Below are 17,618 nucleotides of genomic sequence, written 5' to 3'. Positions count from 1 at the left end.
TTGTTAAAATCCCCATCTACAATAAATGCGGCCACAGGATATGTGGTTTCTAGATTGCATAAAGTCCAGTGTAGTTTTTTGAGGGCCGTCGTGGTATTGGCTTGAGGGGTAATATACACGGATGTGACTATAACCGAAGATAATTATCTTGGGAGGTAATACGATCGGCATTTGATTGTCAGGTATTCTAGGTCAGATGAACAAACGAACTTGAGTTTCTGTATGTTATCACAATCACACCATGCGTAGTTAATCATGAAACATACACCCCGGCCCTTCTTCCCGGAGAGTTCTTTATTCCTGTATGCGCGATGTACGGAGAACGGATATCCAGAGGTGCGGATATCCAGAGGTGCGACCAAGTCATTATTTTACAAGTCACAAGTAAGTCTCAAGTCTTAGCACTCAAGTCCCAAGTCAAGACAGGCAAGTCCGAGTCAGGTCTCAAGTCAAGACCGTCAAGTATCAAGTCAAGTCTCAAGTCCTAAACTTTGAGTTTCGAGTCCTAAACAAGTCATAATGTGCTCTTCACCAAATGTAATACCATTTCATATTTTTAACAAGAGTAATAGTATATTACATTCATGCAAATCATAAATGCTTAAAAAAATATCTATCTATTTTTACTTTCCAAATAAGCGTTATATTTCCATGGAAATACATGGGTAGCCATGAGAAAGACACACACCCCCAATAGTGATCGACTATCGAGGATCGCTATGGGGTGCAATCGGGCGATGTAGGCTTGTACACAATCGCCCAACCTTAACACACACACACACACACTCTCTGTGTGGTTACAGTAGTTTCCGCACTGACTGACTGTGTGGAGGCTCATTGATTTAATGTTACGTTAGCCTACATGATACACCAGTAAAGAAATAAAATATATAGCTGTCGGCTATATTGGCCACGACTTACCGTTCTTTGTGCAGCTTCAAATATCGAACAAAGTTGGAAATTGTTGCGCCTCCATCTGTAATTTTCTTCCTGCATGTTTTGCAAGTTGCAGTCCGTTTTTTGTTGATACAGCATCGTCTTTATATCCGAAAATAATAATTTTGGGTATCATTTTTCCAAGGGCTCCATCTGAATGGAGGATTTTGATATTCCTAGGTTCATATCAGATAGTCAAACTGCTGGAAGAGATAAAGTCTGTGTGGAGGTGTGCGCACATCATTTTGTATATAGCTAGCTAGTTATTGATGAAAAAGAAAATGTATTTTAAACTCTTTTTTACAATCTACAACAAGAAGAGTAATGGTCTTGTGACATCTTGGTCACCATAGCAACAGTTGGCAGTTGAGGAAATGGCTGCCAGGCAGTTTAGCTAGCTAGTTCAAGTACTGCTAATATTTTTTTTAAATTACAGGTAAGGAGTCAGAGAAACATACTAAAACTACAAATGTCAATATAAACATCTTAGGGGGTTGCATAGTTATTTTTGTATGTTTGCAGAATAGCTTAGCTAGCATGTTCTCTACAGCTGCCTGCTAGCTAGCTAGCTTTGACCAAAAAATAAACATTTAACTTTTGCTTCCATGGAAAGTGACAAATTCGTTTTGATATCCCTATGTCTCTTTAGTACTGTTGTCAGGCTATACTTTTTTTTATGGATGGTTATGTTTTTAATGACTAGGCTAATGGCTTCATGGCTAGCACTTAACAACAGTAACCAAGTCACATGACCGATCATGACATTTTAAATAAGGAAGTGATTGCATTTAAATAGTAAAGAGGGGGGTTTAAATCATTGGTTGTGGTCCAAATTGTATACTTGCGTTACCCGTTCTTTCAAAGGTGATCTTTCAAGAACACATGAGAGAGCATATCATCTAGTATAGGAGAACGCAGAGCGCTTACAATCCACTAAATTTGAAACATACGTGACTTCTAACCTAAATAAGAAACTGCATCATCACGCAGCCGGTGTCAAAAAAGCTATCTTTTATGCTAGCTAGCTACGTCTGTTTACATTGTAGCAGTGTTAGCAACTAGTGCTGGCAACTCAGTGAACGACTATCCCAGAATGGAAATATTTTAACACGAATAACAAGCAACAGAATCGATTTTATCAGTAGCTGTTAGTGAATTAAGCTGAGACCGACCAGAATAATTTTACGTGGGGTCCTCACAAATTGCTTGGTCTGCTGCTACATCGTTGTGGAAGTTTGACAGGTAACGTAAACTCACTCACTTTTGTACATCGCCGTGGTCCGTACAATTTACCTTATTTTAGCGCCCCAAAAACGTAATACTTCCAGATCAACTGTAATGTCAATACCATTGTAAAACATACTTTCTCCTCTTTCCAACAAAATAAATTACATGATCTAAACGCTGCCCGTTTCTGCATTATTCAAGAAGGCAATGAGCCCCGTCGGGTCTTTTTAAAAATGGCGGGTGGGGAAGCGAAACTAATGGGTGATCGTGAGAAGGAGAGATGTTGTGTGGGAAAATTGCTTTTTTTCACTCGATCTGTCCTACTTATCACCTTATCGCCTCTAAAATGTAAATAAAACACTATGAAGAGTTTATATAATGTGTGATTACATACCTATTTGAAGGTTTGTGTTGAATTTGAATCGGGTTTTTAGGACGGTGCTAAAGTGATCTTCAGAAGTAAACATTTTTTTTGAGAGTCGTGATCGCTTGCAGTGACGACGCAAAATATGACTAGGTATCTCCCATTACCCCCGTCACTGTCCATTTCTTGTTTTTAAACGATGAGAGAAGTGCTACACCTGGTGGAGAGAGATTGTAAGACAGAAATAGTAGCTTTATGCGTGCTGTACGTTACGGCATGACACGTCAAGATGTAACGGAGGGTCAGTTTTCTCCAATACTATAGAGCCATTACCATGTCGATCAACGCTTGAATAGAAACCTAGTTCACACCCCCAATTTTGAAGTCAACACAGTCGATACAGTCCCATTAGTTTTCTTTGCAGCCTCGTTTGAATGTCGCGGTTGCGCACATTTGTAAGGAATGGGGTGAGTTTACGTTAAGCTTTCATGCATTGTACAGAGGCTGAAGCAAATGTAAAAAAAAATATATAAGTAAGCTATTTTTTTGCTTATTGATTAAGAATGATAAAAAGACAGATTATTGGTTTCACTGTGAAATAATTTTTCATTGTATTAGGACTACTGGTGTTTTCCCCCCCCAATGAGCAGGTTTGCATTGTGATAAATTCATACAACTATAACACCTATGCATATTATTAAATGACACTGATATTCACGATAGCTTGGTTTTATATTCACCTTATGCATTGCAGCTGCAGCTGAATGATATGCGATATGATGCAATTAAACTAGATTAGAAGGCCTAGACTACTTCATCCTAATTTAAGCTAAATGCATTAGATATAATATGCCAGTGTTTGTTTTGTAAAGGACCACTTTAATTATATGCATGCATATCAAAAAGGAATGTATATTAAGTTAAATGAATACACCATTGTAATATTATGAATGCTTTTCTCTCTCCCTAAAGGGGATTAGACAGATGAACTGCAGCCCCCAGATGCCCAGGCCTCAAAACCAGAATAGTAGGGAGGCATCAACACTTGTCATGTTTAATAAATATAAACCCTTTTATTGGTTTTCCTATATCTGTGCATGAATCCTTAAAACACAGTCCATTGTACAAACGTTTTATTAGTCGTATGTCAAACGACATGCTTTCTTGCAGGTTCCTTCTACACAATGCAACAACAAGAAATAAAAGATAATACGAACACAAAGTAAATGGCTCAGTAGAATGGAAAACATTTTAACATCCCCAAGTGAGGGACATCAGGGTGATTAACATTCAAAAGCTTGTTCAGTACACCTCATTCAACTAAGTGTGATCTAAATTGTAGACGATGAATAGTTGAACATGGTGTTTGCTGGGCAGGAATACAAACTTGCACACAGTGCAGTACCCTGGGGCAGAAATCACCCACATCTTTATTTTAGAATGAGCTTCATATGTTAAAATGAGCTGACAATTCTGCATGACAGAGAATAACGTGTGGATCTACTTCTAACATATTGACATTGCATACTGCTGAATAAATTCCTGGGATAGGGGGATTTTCCTGGTGGATGGGAGGTTCCCAAGTTCTTTACATCTGTCTGGGTGATATGGGTTTCAACCTGAGGCAAACAGAGCAGAAACAAGGGAGGAGAAATGAACCTCACTGTTCAAATCAAATTTCAGTGATGGTTCAAGTTGCTGAGAACCACAAATAGCTTTGTTAATGTGCAATGGTTTTGTAAACAGTTTTGCATATTCATATGCTTGATGAAATTGTCACCGATTTACTTTTATTTGATCTTTAATTTAAAATCATTTCTTTGTATGCAATGGTGAAACACGAGGAAGGGGAAAGAGACAAGACGAAAGTTAGCTAACGTTACATAAACAGACACTGCATGCATGTATTTGCTGATCATGTAAGAATGCACAAATAACTTGGCTGGCTAACAAGCCGAGATTGAACAGAACACAGCTAGCTGCATTTCCTATGTTTTAATCAGATTTTGATTAAAACATCATTTTGATCAGATTTTGATCAGATTTACGTCCAAACCAGTCGGCCACAACTATTTTGTCCTACCTATCAGTTGCCATCTATCCCATTTCTCCTTAGCAAGTTCACCAATTCAGGATTTAAAAACTGTCCGGGTCGACACAAATGACATTTCTGATTTTACGATTAGTATTTAGTTTGTCATCCCTAAACAGTCAATATAACTAGTTAAAAAGGCGCCAGAAGAAATGGCAGCAGTTTTACGGGCGCCCAACCAATTGTGCTATTATGTGGGGGGGTTTTCTCGTTATTTGTAACTTATTTTGTACATCATGTTTCTGCCACTGTATCTTACGGCAAAAAAGAGCTTCTGGATATCAGGACAGCGATCACACACCTCGGATTAGACAAAGATTTTTTCTACAACAAGGATGACGCACAAGACATTCTCCAAACACCCCACAGGGCCGACATCCCCGTTATTTGCAAGAGGAAGCGACGCAGGTACAGAGGACAAAGAGCCGGATGCCTGGTCAGGACACGGAGAAGGCGACTGGGAAAGCTGCCGTTACCGTCAATACTACTCGTCAACGTGCAATCATTGGACAATAAATTAGACAAGGTACGATCACGAATATCCTACCAAAGGGACATCAAAAACTGTAATATCCTATGTTTCACGGAATCATGGCTGAATGACGACATGGATATTCAGCTAGCGGGATATACGCTGTACCGGCAAGATAGAACGGCACACTCCGGTAAGACGAGGGGGGCGGTCTGTGCATATTTGTAAACAACAGCTGGTACACAAAATCTAAGGAAGTCTCTAGATTCTGCTCGCCTGAAGTAGAGTATATTGTGATAAATTGCAGGCCACACTACTTGCTTAGAGAGTTCAGCTATACTTTTCGTGGCTGTTTATTTACCACCACAGATAGATGCTGGCACTAAGACTGCACTCAGTCAGCTGTATAAGGAAATAAGAAAACAGGAAACCACTTCCCCAGAGGCGGCGCTCCTAGTGGCCGGAGACTTTAATGCAGGGAAACTTAAATCAATTCTACCAAATTTCTATCAACATGTTAAATGTGCAACCAGAGGGAAAACATTTCTAGAACACCTGTACTCCACACACAGAGACGCGTACAAAGCTCTCCCTCGCCCTCCATTTGGTAAATCCGACCACAACTCTATCCTCCTGATTCCTGCTTACAAGCAAAAATTAAAGCAGGAAGCACCATTGACTCGGTCTATAAAAAAGTGGTCAGATGAAGCAAATGCTAAACTACAGGACTGTTTTGCTATCACAGACTAGAACATGTTCCGGGATTCTTCCGATGGCATTGAGGAGTACACCACATCAGTCACTGGCTTTATCAATAAGTGCATCGAGGACATCGTCCCCACAGTGACTGTACGTACATACCCCAACCAGAAGCCATGGATTACAGGCAACATTCGCACTGAGCTAAAGGGTAGAGCTGCCGCTTTCAAGGTGCGGGACTCTAAGCCTACAAGAAATCCTGCTATGCCCTGCGACGAACCATGAAACAGGCAAAGCGTCAATACAGGGCTAAGATTGAATCATACTACACCGGCTCTGACGCTCGTCTTATGTGGCAGGGCTTGCAAACTATTACAGACTACAAAGGGAAGCACAGCCGCGAGCTGCCCAGTGACACGAGCCTACCAGACGAGCTAAATCACTTCTATGCTCGCTTCGAGGCAAGCAACACTGAGGCATGCATGAGAGCATCAGCTGTTCCGGACGACTATGTGATCACGCTCCCGTTGCCGACGTGATTAAGACCTTTAGACAGGTTAACATACACAAGACTGCGGGACCAGACGGATTACCAGGACGTGTGCTCCGGGCATGTGCTGACCAACTGGCAGGTGTCTTCCATGACATTTTCAACATGTCCCTGATTGAGTCTGTAATGCCAACATGTTTCAAGCAGACCACCATAGCGCCTGTGCCCAAGAACCCAAAGGCAACCTGCCTAAATGACTACAGAACAGTAGCACTCACGTCCGTAGCCATAAAGTTTTTTGTAAGGTTGGTAATGGCTCACATCAACACCATTATCCCAGAAACCCTAAACCCACTCCAATTTGCATACCACCCAAACAGATCCACACTGACCTTTCCCACCTGGACAAAACTAACACTTATATGAGAATGCTATTCATAGACTATAGCTCAGCGTTCAACACCATAGTACCCTCAAAGCTCATCACTAAGCTAAGGATCCTGGGACTAAACACCTCTCTCTGCAACTGAATCCTGGACATCCTGACGGGCCGCCCCCAGGTGGTGAGTGTAGGTAGCGACAAATCTGCCACGCTGATCCTCAACACTGGAGCTTCAATGCCATACAACTCTCCTTCTGTGGCCTCCAACTGCTCTTAAATGCAAGTAAAACTAAATGCATGCTCTTCAACCGATCGCTGCCCACACCTGCCCGCCCATCCAGCATCCCTACTCTGGACGGTTTTGACTTTGATACCTAGGTGTCTGGTTAGACTGTAAACTCTCCTTCCAGACTCACATTAAGCATCTCCAATCCAAAATTAAATCTAGAATCGGCTTCCTATATCGCAACAAAGCATCCTTCACTCATGCTGCCAAACATACCCTCGTAAAACGGACCATCCTACCGATCCTCGATATCGGCGATGTCATTTACAAAATAGCCTCCAACACTCTACTCAGCAAACTGGATGCAGTCTATCACAGTGCCATCCTTTTGTCACCAAAGCCCCATATACTGCCCACCACTGCGACCTGTACGCTCTCGTTGGTTGGCCCTCGCTTTATACTCGTCGCCAAACCCACTGGCTCCAGGTCATCTACAAGTCTTTGCTAGGTAAAGCCCCACCTTATCTCAGCTCACTGGTCACCATAGCAGCACCCACCCATAGCACGCGCTCCAGCACGTATATTTCACTGGTCACCCCCAAAGCTAATTCCTCCTTTGGCCGCCTTTCCTTCCAGTTCTCTGCTGCCAATGACTGGAATGAACTGCAAAAATCACTGAAGCTGGAGACTCATATCTCCCTCACTAACTTTAAGCACCAGCTGTCAGAGCAGCTCACAGATCACTGCACCTGTACATAGCCCATCTGTAAATAGCCCATCCAACGACCTCATACGCTTATATCCAACGATCTTATACGCTCCCAAGTACGCTTATAGAACGTCCGGCACACCTAGTACGTACTTGCCGTTTCGCGTTCTTCTTTTTTTTTGAATGGGGCATGCTTATTTAAGATGGTGAGGAAGACACTTTTAACCTCTCTGCGCTACGGATCCCTTTATTTTCCTAAACAACCGCTGAATGGCAGGGCGCAAAATATTACTAAAAATATTTATAATCATGCAATCACAAGTGAATATATACCAAAACACAGCTTAGCTTGTTGTTAATCCTCCTATCGTGTCAGATTTTGAAAATATGCTTTACAGCGAAAGCAATCCAGGCTTTTGTGAGTGTATCAATCAATGCTAGAACAGCTAGCCCCAAATTAGCATRGTCACGAAAGTCAGAAAAGCAATAAAATTAATCGCTTACCTTTGATAATCTTCGGATGTTTGCACTCACGAGACTCCCAGTTACACAATAAATGTTATTTTTGTTCGATAAATATTACTTTTATAACCAAAAAACGCCATTTGGGTTGCGCGTTATGTTCAGAAAACCACAGCCTCGTTCCGTTCGACGAAAATTCCCAAAAGTATCCGTAATGTTCGTAGAAACATGTCAAATATTTTTTATAATCAATCCTCAGGTTGTTTTTAACATTCATAATCGATAATATTTCAACCGGGCCGTAACCTATTCAAGAAAAGAGAGAAAGAAAATGGAGAGCTACCCCTCTCGCGCGCAGGAACTAATCAAAGGACACCTGACTAGTTTTGAAAAATCTCTCTCATTTTTCAAAATAAAAGCCTGAAACTATGTCTAAAGCTTGGTCACAGCCTGAGGAAGCCATTGGAAAAGGATGGATAATCTCTGTATATGTGGTTCCCACCGTGAAGCATGGAGGAGGTGTGATGATGTGGGGGTGCATTGATGATGACAATGTTTGTGATTTGTTTAGAATTCAATGCACACTTAACCAGCATGGCTACCACAGCATTCTGCAGCGATAAGCCATCCCATCTGATGTGCACTTAGTGGGACTATCATTTGTTTTTCAACAGGACAATGACCCAACACACATCTAGGCTGTGTAAGGGCTATTTGACCAAGAAGGAGTGATGGCGTGCTGCATCAGATGACCTGGCTTCCACAATCACCCGACCTCAACCCAATTGAGATGGTTTGTGATGAGTTGGACCGCAGAGTGAAGGAAAAGCAGCCAACAAGTGCTCAGCATATGTGGGAACTCCTTCAAGACTGTTCGAAAAGCATTCCAGGTGAAGCTGGTTAAGAGAATTTCAAGAGTGCAAAGCTGTCATCAAGGCAAAGTGTGGCTACTTTGAAGAATCTAAAATCTAAAATATATTTGGATTTGTTTAACACTTTTTTGTTTGATACGTGATTCCATATGTGTTATTTCATAGTTTTGATGTCTTCACTATTATTCTACAATTTAGAAAATTGTAAAAATGAAGAAAAAACCCTTGAATGAGTAGGTGTGTCCAAACTGTTGACTGGTATTGTATATACAGTGCCTTAGGAAAGTATTCAGACCCCTTTACTTTTTCCATAATATGTGTTACGTTACAGCCTCATTTTTTAATCCTCAGCAATCTACACACAATACCCCATAATGAAAAAGTGAAAACAGGTTTTTATACATTTTTGCAAATGTATTAAAAAGAAAAAACAGATATACCTTATTTACATAAGTATTTAGACCCTTTGCTATGAGACTCGAAAATTGAGCTCAGGTGCATCCTGTTTCCATTGATCATCCTTGAGATGTTTCTACAACTTGATTGGAGTCCATCTGTGGTAAATTCAGTTGATTGGACATGATTTGGAAAGGCACACAGCTGTCTATATAAGGTCCCACAGTTGACAGTGCATGTCAGAGCAAAAACCAAGCCATGTGGTCGAAGGAATTTTCCGTAGACAGGATTGTGTCGAGGCACAGATCTGGGAAAGGGTACCAAAAAATGTCTGCCGCATTGAAGGTCTCCAAGAACACAGTGGCCTCCATCATTCTTAAATGGAAGATGTTTAGAACCACCAAGACTCCTCCTAGTGCTGGCCGCCCGGCCAAACTGAGCAATCTGGGGAGAAGGGCCTTGGTCAGGGAGTAAGAACCCCATGCTCACTCTGACAGAGCTCCAGAGTTCCTCTGTGGAGATGGAAGAAACTTCCAGAAGGACAACCATCTCTGCATCTCTCCACCAATCAGACCTTTATGAGTAGAGTGGCCAAACGGAAGCCACTCTTCAGTAAAAGGCACATGACAGCCCGCTTTGAGTTTTCCAAAATGCACCGAAAGAGTCTAAGACCATGAGAAACAAGATTCTCTTGTCTGATGAAACCAAGATGGAACTCTTTGGCCTGAATGCCAATCGTCACATCTGGAGGAAACCTGGCACCATCCCTACGGTGAAGCGTGGTGGTGGTGGGAGCATCATGCTGTGGGGATATTTTTCAGTGGCAGGGACTGTGAGACTTGTCAGGATTGAGGTGAAAGATGAAGGGAGCAAAGTTCAGAGAGATCCTTGATGAAAACCTGCTCCAGAGCGCTTAGAACCTCAAACTGGGATGAAGGTTCCCCTTCCAACAGATCAACCACCCTAAGCACACAGCCAAGACAACGCAGGAGTGGCTTCGGGACAAGACTCTGAATATCCTCGAGTGGCCCAGCTTGAGCCTGGACTTGAACCGGACCGACCATCTCTGAAGAGGCTTGAAAATAGCTGTGCACTAACGCTCCCCATCCAACCTGTCAGAGCTTGAGAAGATCTGCAGAGAAGAATGGGAGAAAGTCCCCAAATACAGGAGTGCCAAGCTTGTAGCATCATACCCAAGAAGACTCGAGGCTGTAAATGCTGCCAAAGGTGCTTCAACAAAGTACTGAGTAAAGGGTCTGAATACTTATGTAAATTAAATGTTTCTGGGTTTATTTATTTATAAATTAGCAAACATTTCTAAAAACCTGCTTTTGCTTTGTCATTATGAAGTTTTGTGTGTAGATTGATGAGGGGTAAAAAACAATTGAATCAATTTTAGAATAAGGCTGTAACCTAACAAAATTTGAAAAAAGTTAAGGTGTCTGAATGCTTCCCAAAGGCACTGCTTTCCGAAGGTTTCCATCATTTTAAAGTAGTCAACTGGGTGGGGATTCCTATGAGTTGGGAGGAATCAGCCAATGAAGAAAATGTTGTACTTTAAAATGTAGATAGCATGGGCAACGCCATTGAGGCTGTCACATATGCTATAATGGCACAGATACAAAGATGAGTCCTCTATCTATCTCTGTGTAAAATACACAGAGTAAAAAGTGTGACAACCAACCCTGGTCTCCCCTACCAATCATTTTCAAGTCAGCCATTAAAGGTATATTGTAATTACTTCGCCACCATGGCCTATTTATTGCCTTACCTCCCTTATCTTACCTCATTTGCACACACTGTATATAGACTTTTTCTACTGTATTATTGACTGTATGTTTGTTTATTCCATGTGTAACTCTATGTTGTTGTATGTGTCGAACTGCTTTGCTTTATCTTGGCCAGGTCGCAATTGCAAATGAGAACTTGTTCTCAACTAGCCTACCTGGTTAAATAAAGGTGAAATAAAACAAAATAAAAAGAGAGACTATAAGGTTTTCAGATCACTGTGAAAATCTTAACTGAAAAGTTTTTTCACCGTCTTTCAGGATCACATTCTCTGTGGGCTTTTGCAACATACTGTCACGTTCCTGACCTGTTTTTCCTTTTTCTTGTATTTATTTAGTTGGTCAGGGCGTGAGTTGGGGTGGGTTGTCCATGTGTTATTTTCCTTGTCGGGTTGTTTGTGTTCGGCCGGGTATGATTCTCAATCAGAGGCAGCTGTAAATCGTTGTCCCTGATTGAGAATCATACTTAGGCAGCCGGGGTTCACGTGTGTGTTTGTGGGTGGTTGTATCTCGTGTCTGTATTCGTGCCACACGGGACTGTTTGTCGGTTCGTTTCTCTTTTGTCATTTTGTTTCGTTAGTGTTCCGTTTATTTTGTTAATAAATAATCATGGACACAAACCACTCCGCATATTGGTCTGATCCTTCTCGCCTCTCCTCCTCGTCCGAGGAGGAGGATTACGACGACCGTTACACATACATCATAGGAGATACGCCTTTCCCGGAATATACTGTTGTTTTGATGCTGGATGATATTGAAGTTGGTTACTACGAGAGACAGTGTGTTTACAGGGGACACAATGCCCAAGACGAAAAAGAGATGGGGATTGTTCTGGACATTGCTTCTGTGTTTGGAGCAATGTACTTCAACATGAAAGGCAGATCATATGATTAAAACAACGCTTTAATTTCACCGAAGGTATTCATGTACAGCAGAGAATGGCTGGCTGTGAGATGTTGGACAATGATAAAATGGTCCTAACTCTGTCCAGAAGCACTTTTAATAAGACTGTTGCAGATGGGATGTGCTATAATATGACTCAGAATACATACTATACTGGAAACCCACAGTTAGCATGGGATGAGGTAAAGCTAGAATATGTGAAAATGCTTTATGCACACGTTTACCTTACCCTTTGCATAAAAACATTGAAGATTTTCCTGGAGAGAGAAAATAACAATTTGATGCGTAAAGTGCGACCCAGAGTCAGGCTCATAAAGAAAGCGAAGTCTGGAGGTCTCCAGGTGAGCTGTCTGGCGTTTGGTTTCTACCCACGACACATCAACGTGACCCTGCTGAGAGATGGCCAGCCAATAGCAGAAAAGGAGCTGACAGGTGGGCAGCTACTGCCCAATGGAGATGGGACGTACCAGCTGAGGAAGAGTCTAGAGATCATTGCAGAGGATCTGAGAGAGAGACACAATTATACCTGCACTGTCTCCCACCTCAGTCTGGACAACAAGCTGGATGCCAGCTGGGTACCTGAGCCAGGCAGAGACAGAGTCGGCCTAGTTGTGCTTTCAGTTCCACTGACTATGATGGTGGCGATAACTATTCTGCTAAGCTTTGTTGTTTGTGTCAGGAAGAGGAGACACTAGCTCTGAGACATTGTCACAGCTTGCCAAAGTCAATGCCCAAGTGACTGAGCAAATTAGCCTATCTTCACACATATCCTACCAAACCCACATTGCTTTGGACCCATGTCCTTTTTTTATCACCTTATTTTTTATGTAACCACAGCCCCCCTTTCTTTATGTGCTTATTGAATCATTTGTATGGATGATTGTAAAACAGATACTGTATGATATGTATGTTCTGAATGTTTCAGTATGTCTTTTAATGAACTTGTTTTAAATGGTGCAGAGCACATTTACAGGTGTGTTCATGTATGGGAGCTGTGATTTTGGGACTGAGTGTGCTATTGAGCTATGTTTTGTCAGCCCTTCCTCTCTGCCAGGTTCTAACCCCTTTTAATCTTCCTTAGTGCTTCCTCTCTTCCTGGAAATGTAAAGACATTTTTGACATTTCCATATATTCTGAACACTCGTGTCAGCGGTGTCCATCCATGGTCAGAGGGGAGGCCCATTTAGGCCATTTGCTCTATTACAGTTACAGTATATTGAACATTTAGGTAGGTAAAGTTACAGATACTGCTATCCTTTTATCACACAGTTGTCAAAGAATGATGCCTGTCAATATCAAATCCAATCAATTTGTATTTGTCACATGTGCCAAATACAACAGGTGTATTTACAAGCCTTTAACCAACAATGCAGTTTTAAGAAGAAAAAAAATATATATATATTTGAAATATAACAAATAATTAAGGAGCAATGATAAAATAACAGTAGCGAGGCTGTTCTACATACAGGGGGTTCCAGCACAGAGGGCTCCTGTACAGAATCAATGGTTAGTCGAGCACTGGTTAATCGAGGTAATTGAGGTAATATGTACATGTAGGTAGAGGTATAGTGACTATGCATAGATAATAAACAGAGAGTAGCAGCAGCGTAAAAATGGGGGCTGGGGTGGGGACAATGCAAATAGTCCGGGTAGCCATTTGATTAAATGTTCAAGAGTCTTATGGCTTGGGGGTAGAAGCTGTTAAGAAGCCTTTTTGACTCAGACAGTCTATGACTAGGGTGGCTGGGGTCCTTGGCAATTTTTTGGGCTTTCCTCTGACACCGTCTGTTATAGAGGTCCTGGATGGCAGGAAGCTTGGCCCAGGTGATGTACTGGACCGTATGCACTACCCTCTGTAGTGCCTTGTGGTCGGAAGCCGCGCAGTTGCCATACCAGGCGGTGATGCAACTAGTCATGATGCTCTTGATGGTGCAGCTGTAGAACTTTCTGAAGATCTGAGGACCCATGCGAAATCTTTTCTGTCCCCTAAGGGGGAATAGGCGTTGTCGTGCCCTCTTCAGGACTGTCTTGGTGTGTTTGGACCATGATAGTTTGTTGGTGATGTGGACACCAAGGAACTTGAAGCTCTCAACCTGCTCCATTACAGCCCCGTCGATGAGAATGGGGGCGTGCTCAGTCCGGCATTTTCTGTAGTCCACAATCATCTCCTTTGTCTTGATCACGTTGAGGGAGAGGTTGTTATTCTGGCACCACACGGCCAGGTCTCTGACCTCCTCCCTATAGGCTGTCTCATCGTTGTCAGTGATCAGGCCTACAACTGTTGTGTCATCTGCAAACTTAATGATGGTGTTGGCGTTGTGCTTGGCCATGCAGTCATGGGTGAAGAGGGAGTACAGGAGGGGACTGAGCACGCACCCCTGAGGGGCTCCTTTGTTGAGGATCAACGTGGCAGACGTGTTGTTACCTACCCTACCACCTGGGGAGGGCCCGTCAGGATGTCCAGGATCCAGTTGCAGAGAGTAGTGTTTAGTCCCAGGGTCCTTTGAGGGCACTATGGTGTTGAATGCTTAGCTGTAGTCAATTAATAGCATTCTCATGTAGGTGTTCCTTTTGACCAGGTGGGAAAGGGCAGTGTGAAGTGCAATAGAGATTGCATCATCTGTGGATCTGTTGAGGCAGTATGCAAATTGGAGTGGGTCTAGGGTTTCTGGGATAATGGTGTTGATGTGAGCCATGACCAGCCTTTCAAAGGACTTCATGGCTACAGGGTTGGTAGTCATTTAGGCAGGTTACCTTGGTGTTCTTGGGCACAGGGACTATGGTGGTCTGCTGGAAACATGTTGGTATTACAGACTCGGTCAGGGACAGGCTGAAAATGTTAGTGAAGACACCTGCCTGTTGATCAGCCAGCACACAGGCCTATACAGCCAAGAATATATATTTTGAGTTGGTTTAGCAGCAGTAAGATGACCATGGTGACAATTTTGGCAGTTAATCATTACTTTAATACCATGTAGCTATACTGTTACGTCTACTCATGCTCTCCATCCCTACAGGAACCTAATTTACTTCCAGCTCTCTCGGGCTCTCTCTCTCTACCTTGCAGCCTTGCAGGGGTATTACACGTTATTAATACTCAATGATTAAAACACACTGAAACCATCTCAGGCCACTCTTTAAAATTAATAAATGACATGTCACGCCCTGACCTTTAGTGCAGCCTTTTTATGTCTCTATTTTGGTTTGGTCAGGGTGTGATTTGGTGGGCATTCTATTCTTTATTTCTAGGTTTTGTATTTCTTTGTTCTGACCGAGTGTGGTTCCAATCAGAGGCAGTTGTCTATCGTTGTCTCTGATTGGGGTCATACTTAGGCAGCCCTTTTTCCCTCCTTCAGGGTGGGATCTTGTTCTTTGTTTGTGTGCAGGGAGTTTGCACATTGAAGCTGTGTCGTTGTTGTACTCTTTATTGTTTTGTCCTTTTTAAGTTTCACCTTCGTGATTAAATTATGTGGAACTCAAAGAACGCTGTGCCTTGGTCTCTTCCGACGACGACACCCGTTACAGAAGATCCCTCCACAAAAAGACCAAGCAGCGTTTCTTGGAGGAGTGGACATGGGAGGAGATAATGGAGGCAAGGGACCCTGGGCACAGGCGGGAGAATATCGGCATCCTAAGGAGGAGCTGGAAGCAGCTAAGGCGGAGCGGCGACGCTACGAGGAGTTGGCTCAACGAGGCATGCGCGAGAGGCAGCCCAGAATTTGTTTTGGGGGGTGGCACACGGGGCCGCAACGAGGGTTCCCAGTCCGGGGCCCGCAACGAGGGTCCCCAGTCCGGGGCCCGCAGCGAGGGTCCCCAGTCTGGGCCCGCAACGAGGGTCCCCAGTCCGGGGCCCGCGGCGAGGGTCCCCAATCCGGGGCCCGCGGCGAGGGTCCCCAATCCGGGGCCCGCGGAGAGGGTCCCCGCCAGAGGCGCCACCAAAGTGGGGTGAGTCAGAGTGGAGCGGGTCTACGCCCGCACCAGAGCCGCAACCGCGGATAGATGCCCACCCAGACCCCCCCTATAGGTTCAGGTTTTCGGGCCGGAGTCGCACCTTTGGGGGGTACTGTCACACCCTGTCCTTAGTGAGCCTTTTTATGTCTCTATTTTGTTTTGGTCAGGGTGTGATTTGGTGTGGCATTCTATGTTCTTTATTTCTAGTTTTGTATTTCTTTGTTTCTGACCGAGTGTGGTTCCCAATCAGAGGCAGTTGTCTATCGTTGTCTCTGATTGGGGATCATACTTAGGCAGCCATTTCCCTCCTTCTGGGTGGGATCTTGTTCTTTGTTTGTGTGCAGGGAGTTTGCACATCGAAGCTGTTTGGTCGTTGTATTCTTTATTGTTTTGTCCTTTTTAAGTTTCACTTCGTGATTAAATTATGTGGAACTCAAAGAACGCTGCGCCTTGGTCTCTTCCGACGACGACACCCGTTACATTACAAGGATATATTTTACTTTATAAGGACTGAATGCTAAGTTAAGGCTAACAAGCTTGATAGGTCAGAACAGATCCTGCTGCAACTTCAATTAGCGCTGAGGTGTGAAGTGAAAGGTGTCAAAGCCCTTTCACAGACTCCCCCACCCAAATGCAAAGTCCTCTTTGCAGAGGTCATTACAATTCAGTACCCCCTGGATTCATCTCTATTTTGAACTGATATGTCCTAAAGCAATGGGACTCCCTAAATCTTTCTCAGATTATTACCAATCCTTCAAGGTCCAAACACTCGATAGGTATCAGTCTGGTTTTATGTAATGACCTTAGTGATCATTGCCTGTGTTCGTAATGGCTGCTCAGTAACAACCTGTCCTGATTTGTCATAGACGCTTGCTAAAAACCTTTAATTTGCAAGCCTTCCTTCATGAACTGGCCTCTGAAATTTTATTTATTTATTTATTTAACCTTTATTTAACCAGGTAGGCAAGTTGAGAACAAGTTCTCATTTACAATTGCGACCTGGCCAAGATAAAGCAAAGCAGTTCGACACATACAACAACACAGAGTTACACATGGAGTAAAACAAACATACAGTCAATAATATAGTAGAAAAATGAGTCTATATACAATGTGAGCAAATGAGGTGAGATAAGGGAGGTAAAGGCAAAAAAAGGCCATGGTGGCGAAGTAAATACAGATTTGCAGTGGAAGAATGTGCAAAGTAGAGATAGAAATAATGGTTTGCAAAGGAGCAAAATAAATACAGTATGGGGAGAGGTAGTTGTTTGGGCTAAATTATAGATGGGCTATGTACAGGTGCAGTAATCTGTGAGCTGCTCTGACAGCTGGCGCTTAAAGCTAGTGAGGGAGATAAGTGTTTCCAGTTTCAGAGATTTTTGTAGTTCATTCCAGTCATTGTATAAAATGGTATAGAATCAGCTTGATCCCCTCTGTCGAAGAAGCTTAAACCTACTTTTTTGATATTTTCAGTGGTATTGTTAACAAACACGCCCCCAAAAAGAAAATAAGAATTAAAAACAGGTTCAGCACCTGGTTCGACCGTGATCTTGCAGAGTTACTCCACCTCAATTATTCCATTTGGCGAAAGGCTCAGCACACGCATTCTCAGGCTGACTGGCTCTCGTTCAGGCAAATGAGAAATAAGTGTAC

General features: G+C 42.9%; 1 pseudogene; it reads left to right on the top strand.

The window, feature by feature from the left end:
- The first annotated feature begins 255 nt into the window (after positions 1–255).
- On the top strand, positions 256–12,712 carry LOC111971544 (major histocompatibility complex class I-related gene protein-like; annotated as a pseudogene).
- Positions 12,713–17,618: the final 4,906 nt, after the last annotated feature.

Source organism: Salvelinus sp. IW2-2015, linkage group LG2, assembly GCF_002910315.2.
Source record: "Salvelinus sp. IW2-2015 linkage group LG2, ASM291031v2, whole genome shotgun sequence".
Classification (NCBI taxonomy): Eukaryota; Metazoa; Chordata; class Actinopteri; order Salmoniformes; family Salmonidae; genus Salvelinus; species Salvelinus sp. IW2-2015.
The sequence above is the reverse complement of the archived record's forward strand: the minus strand, read 5'-3'. Positions and strand labels throughout refer to the sequence as shown.